The sequence below is a fragment of the Dipodomys merriami genome, unplaced genomic scaffold, assembly GCF_024711535.1.
Source record: "Dipodomys merriami isolate MVZ:Mamm:240054 unplaced genomic scaffold, mDipMer1.0.p SCAF_113, whole genome shotgun sequence".
NCBI classification, from domain to species: Eukaryota; Metazoa; Chordata; class Mammalia; order Rodentia; family Heteromyidae; genus Dipodomys; species Dipodomys merriami.
The window spans coordinates 964,389-974,845 of record NW_027202416.1 but is presented as its reverse complement, the minus strand read 5'-3'; the positions used below and the strand labels follow the sequence as shown (position 1 = coordinate 974,845).

The window sequence follows — 10,457 nt, the reverse complement described above, 5'->3', positions numbered from 1 at the left end:
TGTGGTCCTGGATTTCATTCCTCAGCACGACATAAGCATAAAAAGATGAAAGTGGTGCTGTGGCTCAAGTGGTAGCGCTAGCCTTGAGCTGAAGAGCTGAGGGACAGTACCCAAGACCCAGAGTTCAAGCCCCACAACCAACAAAAACAAAGCAAAAACACAAAACAAAACACAGTTTCTCAATTTTGTGTCCTCAACTCTGTAATACCACTACCTCAGCCTAGGGTTAAGATTTTAGGTGTAGACATTTATCAACACTCCTGATTCAGACTCTACTTGATAAAATTTGTAATCAATATTTTGTTTTTAGTTTTGCTCTTTGTAAATTCACATGCACCTATGAAAAATGGTGTGGCCATCCCAATAACATTTTCAAAGTACCTCTTAATCACGACTCACAAAAAGTTGTATTATATTACAACAAGGAAAAATTCTATAAATAAAGAAAACAATAATTAAATATTAATGATGACTAAAATAAAAAACAAAACAATTACCAGGGTTTTCAGTATTTGAAGTGTACACAGTAGATTTTACTATTTTCTCATATTCCTGTACACTTAAAATTGGATAAAGATATCAGTAGCCTTTAAATTTACCCACTAAGATTACTATTTATAGTTCATCTCATCATTTGTATGTGGCTTATATCAATATTTGTTCATCACTAACATATAATGTAAGGGAGCCCTAAAGATTTAACAGAAACTCTGTACTTAAAATCTTAACTCTTCACTCTGCTTCTTTACACAGTCGTTGCACCTTCTCATTAGTAAAGTTTCTATAAACTCTGAAATGTACATACTTACAAGTACATGCTACCAGAAATATTATATACTTTATCAAAAAATTTTAAGACCTGCCACCAGTCTTAATTTTGTCATATATAAGCAAATCCCAAAATTAAACATACTTAAAATATTAAAACTTTTAACAAACTTTAACATTTGCTGCAATGAACATTATGACAGGTGCCTTGTGTAGAATAATTGAATTCCTCCTCCTACACATCTCATGAACAACAAATATCTGGAATTATTTTGTTTTTGGCATGTCAACCTTGACTTTATTCTTAAATGTGTGCTTACATTAGAAATACATGGTTCTAAAATTTCACAATTCTTTTGAACTTACTTTTTGTTTAATTGTCTAGTTTAAGAAAATTAATTACTCTTTATATATAAAAATTGTTCTGTGCTCAATTTGGCTGCACATACACTAAAATTGGAACATACAGAGAAGTTCAGCATGGTCCCTGCCCAAGGATGACACGCAAATTAGTGAATCGTTCCATATTTTTACAACAACAGATGCTGGAAAGGATCCTACTGCATTCTTGGTGGGAGTGTAAACTTGTTCATCCACTTTGGAAAGCAGTTTGGAGGTTCCTCAAAAGACTCCACATAGAGCTCCCCTATTACACTGCAATCCCACTTTTGGGCATTCACCCAAATGATCATAAACAAGTCCACACTAAAACTACCACCACAACAATGTTTAATGTAGCATTATTTGCCATAGGTAAGATATGGAACCAACCCCGATGCCCCTCAGTAGAAGAATGGATCAAGAAAACGTTGTGAGTGTGTGTGTGTGTGTGTGTGTGTGTGTGTGTGTGTGTGTGTGTGTGTGTGTGTGTGTGTGTGTGAATGTACACTTACACAACAACTTTGGAAAGCAGTCTGGTGAGTCCTCAGAAAGCTAAATATTGACCTTCCTTATGGCCCACTCATACCACTTCTAGGCATCTATCCTGAACAACAGGTAGCAATATTCAAAGAAACATGCACCTCCATGTTTATTGCAGCACTGTTCACAATAGCCAGGATATGAAAACAACTCATATGTCCCACCAGAGATGAATGGATCCAAAAACTGTGGAACACAATGGAATATATTCCTGCCATTAGAAAGGACAAAATAATGGCATTAGCAGGGAAATCAATCAAGCTACAGGAAATCATGTTGAGCAAGGTAAGCCAAAAGCAAAGAGACAAACAGCACATTTTCTCGGTGATAAATGGATGTTAAATGCAAAATGTAAGGTGATACGACAAAATTAACAACACTTAAGAAACCAAGGACTTCCACTCATCTGGTTGAATTACTACTAAATAACCCCATTCTGCTGATCATATTTGTATACTGAAGGAAAACCAGGAGGACGACAAAGAACTAGAGGGAATCAGGGAAAAACATGCAACAGTGGGATCCATCAGCTGCACTGGACATTGACCAAAATGAACTAAGCAAATCAATGTCATTGAAGAGAAGGAGGGAACAAATGGGAAAGAGGGAATAGCTGACGCTATGGGAAAAAAAGAAATATACATATTTCAAAACAAAAAAGTATACATATGGAAGAAATAACTCTATTGCAAAGCTCATAGAACTCATAAATGTTGTAGACTATGATAGACAATTTGCTCCATCAAAGTTAGAATATGTTTGTGACTTTAACTAAGCATCACTATCCCACAATATTGCTAAATTTGGGAAATTATGTAACCACTTAATCACAATAAAAATATTTGAAAAAATGATGAAGGTGCAAAACTAAGTTGCTCTAAAAAACAAAAAAGGAAAATGCTCTGTGTGTATGTGTGTACACACACACATATACTACATATATATATATATATATATATATATATATATATATATATATATATTCTATGCCTCCATCAGAAAGAATGTCATCGCCCAATTTGTTAGGAAATGGAAAGACTTGGAAAAAATTATATTAACTGATGCAAGCCAAGTCCAAAAAAACATAGGTCCCATGGTATCCCTTATTTGCAATAACTAGTATATGTCTGGGATAAGCAGAAAAGTTGTAAAGCTATGTGTATATGAATAGATAAGTTGATGTTAAGCTAAATGATCCCCAAGATCGGGACACAAGACGTTTTTTTCTTTCTTGCTGTTGTTTCTCACATATTTATAATGTATGACGTGATTTTTTTTGTTTTTATACGTTTCTCCCCAACAGTATAAACCCCGTTTTCACTTTATTTGACGTTGGTGCACTTGCATCTTTTATATACACTTCTCTGATTTAGGGAGGGAAAAGGAGAAAACAGCATGCTTAAATAGGAATACAGTTTGACCCATTGTATAACAATAGATGCACAAGATATTATTTTGAAAAACGAACTTTACAATTTAGGCTGGGGACATTGGGTGGAGCTTGTGGGCGTGAGGAGTGTACTTGTGGAGGTGGAAGGGAAGGAATTGTGGAGGAAAAACAAAGGAGGAGTTAGCAATGCTTGATAGGAAATGTACTTATTACTTTGCTCATGTAACTGTAAACGCTCTGTACATTATTTTTACAACAAAAATGTATAAAAACGTTTTGAGATGGAAGAGATTATTTTGCCTCTTTTACCCATATAATATCATTAACAAAGAAATCAATGCAAAACACTGATATGAAGATATTTTGGAAAAGTGAGTGTGTGTGCATTCCTGCGTGTTGGCATGCTCAGAGACTGAAATCAGGGCTTCAAGGTCTCGCTACGTCTTTCTCTCTCGATTGGTGAGCTACTATATGAACTACATCTCCGTTCCTGGCCCTTTGCTAGTTCATTAAAATTTCTGAAAAATAATCTCATGAATTTAGTTTGCCCTGATTGGCTTCCAAATGTTATCCCCAGATCTCAGGCTCCTGAGTAGGTATCCCGAGTAGTTAGGATTACAGGTGTGACAAACCACAAGGCTGTCAGAATAATTTTATACGTAGAAGAAAGTTTACTTCACAGAGGCCTGTTTTATCATCTCCTAGTTTTAAAGCGTTTTGGATTGGTGATATGTGATTTTTTTCATTCTTTAATTCTGAAAATACAATAAGTGATGATATTTAAAATATTTAGTACTTTTTAAAAACGATACTGGAACTATGGGACAGAAGAAATTTGCCTCTCTTTGGACCATAATTTATAAGCTCAGCTCTGTGTATGATAACCCAGTATCACCAACGCAGTCTGTGTTGAAGGCAAAATGTAACAGAAAACAATCACCATGGGCAATAATTGCTACGGTATTATTTCTTGGACAATATGAATATTGAATTGAGAGTATCAGAGAATAGAGAGAATTTATCTAGTTTTTGTGTATTGCTGAAAGACTTTTGGAAATTTTGACTCAATTTCTTCCTCACTGTGTGTCTTGGGTCATGCACTTAGTGCCTTTAATTACAATTTTTCCCAACACTAAAATGGTAATAACATTAGCATTATAGCAAATGTTATCTTAAGTATTAAGAGTCCTTAGAATGATGAACTCTTTTCTCATTCTTGTAGAGGCATTATAAGCTGAGAGGAATTGTATGTTTTTGTTTGTTTACTTCCATTTATTCTTCAGTTTGAAATCTGAACTACTTAAGAATGAAAGAAACCAAACTTAGACACGCAGGCTTTGGAAAGAGAAATCAATGTAAAATAAATAAAATACATATAGCTATGTAAAAAGTCTAACTAAATTGTTATATAGTCTCAAGCATTAACAGAAAATGATTTAAGCAATATCATATTATTGAAAATTGAAAAGTGTTAACCGTTGCTTAATTTTTTTCCTTTTTACTACCTTGAATTAATTATTTTTGTATAGAGAGATTAAAGATGAGATTAATAAGAAACTTGATTAAAATGGACAAAAGTTCGAATAGACATGTTTTCCATAAACCCCTCTATATCACCAGTGGGTTTACACAGTAGTGTTTAATAAAACTTCTGTGCTGGCTTAATGCTTTGTGAGCAGAATTCATTAGAGAAATGTAATTCAAAATTACTATGATACTACTTTATAACTATTATAACTCTTATCAAAAAAAAATCAAAGGAACCAGGTGTGGTGGTAAAGTTTTGTAATTCCAAGCATTTAGGAGGTTGGATTTCAGTCTTAAGCCTGTCTGGTATACTGAAGATAGTAAAAACTTGCCCTTTATTCCCTTTTGAATAAAAGGTAATAATGTTGGTGAGAGTGTAAAGAAAAGGAAATTTTCTACACTCTTGGTCAAAATACAGGTTATTATTTTCCTTGTAGAAAGTAGTATGCAGTTTTCTAAAGAAATCATAGTTGAAGTATCATCTGACCCACCAATCATGTTATTTCTCTCTGGGTAACTCGTAAATATATCTGTAGTTCATTGTTATTCACATTATTCACAACAACAGCCAAGATATAAATCGAAGTTCAGTGTTCAACTACACTAATAAAGCAACTGTGGTACATGTACACATATTTTTTCTGTTTCATCCTTAAAATAACAAGAGACTGCTCCCATTAGCCACAACTTACAATGACCTGAAATATGTATTTGAAATGAAGAAAAATGTTATGTTCTGATCTTTGTAAACGCACACACACATACACACACACAAACACACACACACACACACACACACACAAATCCTCAAACTTTAAGACAGAATTTTTTTAAAGTAAAGCAAAGTGGAACTTCTGGGGCAGTTAGTTCACAATGCATAAGATATTAGGTATATATTATGACCAGGTATTGAGTTGTAATGTACAACATGAGAATACAGGGGACAACATTGGCCTTACATAGGAATGAAGCTAAGTAAGTAGGAGTTGTTCTTCCTAGTAGTGGTTACACTTTTAGTTGTTCTTCCTTCAATAATGGATAAGATGAATGTAAATCTTTAAGTATACCTGCCTATTTGCAGAAATAATAGCAAACAATATAGCAATAATGTTGCACGCTCAACATAGAACAAAATGTCAAATTAAAATCCTTGATGTAAACTAATTATTTCAAATCAGGGAAACCATGGGACCTATGTTTCTTTAAGTCTGGTTTACTTCACTTAATATGATTTTTTCCAAGATCTTCCATTTCCTTACAAATGAGGTGGTCACATTCTTTGTGATGGAAGCATAGTTTTCCACCGGTGTTTGTGTGTGTGTGTGTGTGTGTGTGTGTGTGTGTGTGTGTGTGTGTGTGTGTGTGAGTGAGTGATTTGGTAAATATTACTGTGATACACAGTAGTAGCTTTACTGTGGCCTTGTTTGTGATCACCTGGTTATATACCCAGAAGTGGGATTACTGGGTAATAGGGAGCATTATTGTGTACATCAAAGATAATCTTAGTAGATGAGCAGAATAGCTCAGTAGCTATGTACATATGACCGTATAAGGTAATTCCAAGTGAAATGAACTCCAAGACATGTTCTTTGTTGTTGTTGTTCTTAATGTACTATGTGATTTCTTTTTATCCTTTTGTTTTTTCCCGACCTATGGTTTATCCCCTGTAATCACTGTATTTTATTTTGATACCCTGGGGTGTTTTAAATAGTTTGATCTGAACTAGGGAAGGGAAAGGAAAAAAACAAAATGGTGAGACAAAGGACAAAGGGGGAACCTATACAACAGTAGTACTCACAAGAAAATATGTTGGAAATAATCTTGGGGGGGGAGTTGGGAGTGAAGAGCGAGAAAAATAGGGGAAAGGTAATAAGTTAGAAAATAAATAAATTAATTACCTTACTTATGTAACTATATCCCATCTGTACATTACCTTGACAATAAAATTTAAATAAAAAATAAAATAAAATATATAAGAGCAGCAATACAGGAGATGGGAGTGGGGGAAATTTTGTAGTATCGTAGAGTAGAACAGCTGTGGAAAGCAGTAATTTTACATTAACATAGCAAGTAATAAACTAGCATACAGATTTTCAGCCTCATGTCAGTCATTAAAAAGGGAAAACAAAATGCATAATCAGCAAACCAGTAGAGATAAAAAAAAAAAAAAACTAAACAATTATAATGAAGAGATGACTTGTACCAAGAATAACAAATGAAAAAATTAGGAAACAAATAACAAGCTGCTGGGCTGGGAAGGTGGCTTGCCTTGCATGACTGAGGCCCTGGGTTCGATTCCTCAGAATCACATAAGCAAAAAGAAAAAAGCCGGAAGTGGTGTTGTGTCTCAAGTGGTCGAGCGCTAGCCTTGAGCTGAATTGCTGAGGCACAGCGCCCAGGCCCAGAGTTCAGGCCCCAAGACCAGACCCAAAAGTAAAATAAAAAAACAAAAACAAACTGCTAAGTTGAAAAATGATCACCCTTAATTCTATTGACTTGTTTACATGACAATTTGTTAGAAGTATAATTCAAATCACAGTTTAATAGTATATCATTTTAATAATAGTTTATTATTATTGATTTCTTAAAATTGAATGTTTAAGATATAATTTTAATTTCAGCAGCTATAGAAAAGAAACTGAAAATAATTTTAATAATATATATATATATATATTGATTTTTTTTTGTCAGTCGTGGGACTTGAACTTTAGGCCTGGGCGCTGTCCTTCAGGTCTTCAGCTCAAGGCTAGTGCTCTACCACTTGAGCTACTGTGCTACTTCCTTTTATTAATATATTTAATGAATTGTAAAATTGAGAAGCATTAGAATTTAAACAAGTAACATATCATTATAACATATCATTTCTGTGAGTTAATGTAATAATTCAAAGTGTATTCTACACTTAGCATTCATCTTAACATCAAATAATTAATTATTGCACATGACTCTTGGTATTAGTTGGAAGGGTTCAGCACTGTGGTAAAATTCACACCACAGTACACGAGGGTATGACCCCTCTCATATTGCTTAAATTGTGGAAATTTGATTTCTGCATGCATGTTAAATTCTTGTCTAGGTGACATCTATAAAATTATTTACAATTATATACACGAGGACTATTTCAGATGATACTTAAAAGTCATATTCATTAATTAAATTTTTATTATTTCATACCAAATAAATATTTACAGAGAGACTGAATTTTTGAGTAGATGATGGTGTATGTGTGCCAGCTTATACATATTAAGGCTTATTTTATATTCCTGACATTGTTTCTAGAATTGGATTTATTTGTCCATTATGGGTTAAGTGTATTATATTGTATATATGAAAGTAAACTGAATGTTTATTCCATTAATCCTTTGTCTAATACCAATATAAATTATTCATGTGTTTGAAGAAATGAAAATAACAACAGATAAAAGCAAGATAAATCAGTCTGTAGTAGACAAGTATTTACACTGTTATTTTGAAAGTTGGTCCTCTTTTACATTACACAATATTCTTGGGAATATGTGCTCCAGGCTGGCCACAACTGAAGAATATTATGGTTGATTTATCATAAGAGAAGGAATGAAGGGGAACTTTCCTTCCAAAAGTCTGATCCCAGGAATGTGATGTGCTTTATGGTGCCTACTTGGAAATGAATATTTTTCACAGTCAACCTTGAGAAGCCATCTTGAAAGACGACTTCTGTAAGTGGTTAGAGAGCAATACTGATGGCTTTGCAAGGATGCCTGATTGCCTCATTTTGAGACAATTAACAGGAATTTAGTCCATTATTCTTTGTATCTTTAGGAGAAAAACCCATTGACTCTAGGCCAGGGGATCACAGAGGCCCAGAAAAACTACTACCTTGAATAGTAATCATAGACATCTAAAACAAAACACACACACACACACACACACACACACACACACACACACACACACACACACACACACACACACACACACACAAACACTCCAGTAAGTACAGCCAGGCAGGGTTGCTTTCACAGCCTACGTGAAGTCAGGCAAAAAACAGAAGCTGAGAGTCATTTAGGTGATAACTAATATATTTTTTATGAGGCAGACTCAAATGAGACTCCAGAGAGAGGATCAGAAAGACTGATCAGAGAGACTAAAATTGGTTACACAAAGATTGGAAAGTAGAATTCCTTGTAGAACAAATAAATCATAGAAAGTGTGTGCATGTAAGAACAAGACAGAAGTCCAAATTCCAGAAATGCACATTTTCTTAAAAGTTAGCTTAATCAATTATCAGTGCAAATTTTTGAATTCTTAAATATTTGACCACATGTGGGAGGTTGAAAAGCAAAAAAATTTCATCACTATATTAGGAAGTCCAATATCACATTAGGAAATAATCAAGCACAGATTTGTAATAAAAAGAGGAAACAATTATTCCAAATGATGGTTTCATTTCTTTTGATGTAAAAGTTCTTAAATTAGGTGCTAGCAATTACCATACAATTTATCCAGTCCCCCAGCTGAGTTGATATTGACTGCAGTATTCCCACATGAAGGAAAAGATAAAAATTACAAATGTCTGATGAAATGAGGTGAAGGTGAATTGTTCTAATAGTAATATCTGAGGTTTAGACACAGGTGAAGAGGTGCATTTTCTTTTCAAAAAGCCCCCATTTTTACCTGGTACCAGTGGCTCACACCTGTAATCCTAGCTACTCAGGAAGCTGAGATCTGAGGACTACGGTTCAAAGCCAGCCTGGGAAAAAAGACCCTGAGACTATTATTTCCATTTGGAGAGTTTGGCTTGGGATCGTATTCATGGTTGGTAGTTGTTTACCTTTAATGTTTGTCATATATAATGCCAGGCTTTCCTTTTTAACCATATCAGTTAAGAAAGAGGTATTTATTCTGACTGTATATCCTTTATAAATAATCAATCTTTCCTATATGGCATCTTTAAGAATCCTTTCTTTGATCTTTAATAATCCTCTAATGGATTATGATGTCATGGTGGATTGTTCAGTTCTAGAATTCTGATTAGATTCTAAAGGCTTCTCTTCTCTGAATGAGCCTATCTCTTTGGATGTTTGGCCTGTTCTCTGCTAGAATCTGTAATATGCTTCCCATCCATTTAGTTTCTTGCTCTTCTCCTTCTTGATACCTATCTCCCCGAAATTTGATCTTCTAACTGAGTCTTGAAGTTCTGGCAAGATCATTTGTTATTTCTTGGATTTGTTCTAAATGATTATTTCCTCTTTCCTGTTAGATCTATTCTGTCTTTTACACTGAGGTTATGTTCTATGTTATCTATTTGCTGTGGAGATATTTCTACTTTGTTTTTCATTTCCCTGTCTTCTAATTGGTCATGTTTTTGGGTTCTGTCTCTTTATTAAAGCTTTGTTTTAAGTCTTGTATAGACTTTCTGTACATTTTTTTCTTTGGTTGAGGGAGATTTAAGGGTTGTTTTCCTAGCTGTGTCTTCTCTCATGTCTTTATCTAGGCATCCATTATTTTTTGGACTCCCTTGCCTTCTCAGAATTAATTTATCTTTCTGTTTGAAGTCTCCATGAATTATTTTGATAATGACCAGTTGGTCTCATCTTGTTCACAAATTTGCTTGTAGAGGTTTTCTATCTTTCCATTAATTACATTTTTCAGCAGTATCTGTAATACATTTTGATAACTCTTCTACATCCTTGATTGTCTGTTCTAATGCCTGGTTATTTACTGTGTGAATTATACTACTTTGACATCACTTTTCTTGTATTTTTCTGATTTGTTCTGTCCATTTGGAGGTTTTCTTTTGGGGGATCTATGATATTAATAAGTGACTATGTTCTTGGTTGATTTCCAGAGTTTTGGTTTGGTTTCCTGTTGT

General features: G+C 34.1%; 1 non-coding gene across 1 annotated transcript; it reads left to right on the top strand.

The window, feature by feature from the left end:
* The first annotated feature begins 1,194 nt into the window (after positions 1-1,194).
* Positions 1,195-1,300, top strand: LOC138822639 (U6 spliceosomal RNA). The gene has a single exon (XR_011370585.1). It is a non-coding gene; the product is annotated as a U6 spliceosomal RNA (small nuclear RNA).
* The last annotated feature ends 9,157 nt before the right edge of the window (positions 1,301-10,457 follow it).